A 1,788-nucleotide genomic window follows, 5' to 3' on the forward strand; every position below is an offset into this window, starting at 1 on the left:
GGGTGTTCCATTGATCAGGAAAGAATAGGATACCGATTCTATACAGCTCATTATCCAGGAGATCCATCTTGCATCAAACCCGAGCATGCCTAGAACTTCCTTTACAAAGCTCCACTCTATTCTATCGTATGCTTTGCTCATGTCTGTTTTCACAGCCATCGAGCATCGTTTTGTTGCTTCTGAAGTCCGTAGAAAGTGGAGGGTTTCATGTGTGATGAGAACGTTGTCCGCGATAGCTCTACCCGCTACAAAAGCTGATTGTGTTTTGGAGATGAGTAGAGGTAGTAGCGGCCTCAGTCTCCTGGTAAGAATCTTGGCAATAATTTTGTAATGTGTATTACATAAAGCAATTGGCCGATACTCAGCAACTGATCGAGCTCCTGTCACCTTCGGGATGAGTCTAATGTGGGTTTCGTTTTGCCGCGGGTGCAGGTGATTCGTCATGAAGAACCCCCTTACGTCCTTAATCACATCATCTCCGACTATATGCCAACAGGACTGGTAGAAAGTAGCTGAGAAACCATCCGGTCCAGGGGCTTTGTTCCCGTTTATAGACTTAACTGCATCTCGGATTTCCGAATCACTCGGTATAGTTGTCAACATAGCATTCATCTCCGGGGTAACCTTCCTGGTTAATAGCCCCTGAATTTGGGAGAAAGAGTTGTTGCCATTTGAGGTAAAGATATGAGTGAAATAATCAGAGATCACTCGAGCTATGTCTGACTCCTCATAGACCACTCCTCCTTGAGCATCTTCTATAACCGGGATCGAGTTAATGATTCTTCTGGTTCTTGTTGCAGCGTGGAAAAACCCGGTGTTCCGGTCCCCTTGCCTGAGCCACTGTATCCGACTCCGTTGATGCCAGAATTGTTCCTCTGCTAGGTAAGAACGTCGTAGTTCAGCATTTAGTCCCTCGATGATAGTGGCGTCTGGACTATCACTTGAGAGAGCAGCCTCTAGTAGCTCTTGGTTGCGTTTAATGCTCAAATTGCTCTGTTCTTGTTGCTCCTTTGCCCAACGAATGATACTTCGCCTGCAGTTATTCAACTTTTCTATAACCGTATCCAAAGGAGAGGAGTTCCAAGCATCATCAACTAGCTGAGTAACCTGATACGCCCTAAAATAGGGAAGGATCACTCGACCGGACTAAAGGGATATGAACTCGCCAAAAGGGAGAACTGATGGATTGAACGGTGACACAATGGGTTGCGAATGGCCCAATGATACTACCAGACTTCATTTGGTGCTTGATATGACTCACAAGTCCACCAAAAGAAGGATTTCTAAACGTTGCCTGATATGACGCACAGGTCCAACGAATTAGAGGCTGTTTACTCGGAGATAACCTCACCAAGAAACAAAGAAGTGTTCTACAAAGAGCAAATAGATAAACTCAAATAAAAGGGGAAAAGCTTATCTTATTTCGTGGCTCTTAGGCCTTATATATAGGATTACAAGTTGTAGAAATCCAAAAAAGAATGTGCTAAAAACAAGACATTGAAACTAAAAATGAAGACTTTGACTAAAGACCGAAATTAATGATTTTTGTTGAATTCTTTTTCCCATGCGCGACCAAGACTTTTTTGCTGACTCCCTCTCGGTATTCTTGATGAGAATGTGCTTGAAATGGAGTGAGGAAAGGCGTGTAAAACCGACCCAAAATGAATTTGTTATGAATTTTTCTTTGGGTTGAAAAATGCTCATTTCGCCCAGCAACTAAACCAGCTCCATCTTCAGTGTCACTTAGCTCATTCAGCTCCAAGCTAGTATCACTTAGCTCACTCAGCT

This window comes from Brassica oleracea, chromosome C3 (genome assembly GCF_000695525.1).
Source record: "Brassica oleracea var. oleracea cultivar TO1000 chromosome C3, BOL, whole genome shotgun sequence".
Lineage (NCBI taxonomy): Eukaryota > Viridiplantae > Streptophyta > Magnoliopsida > Brassicales > Brassicaceae > Brassica > Brassica oleracea.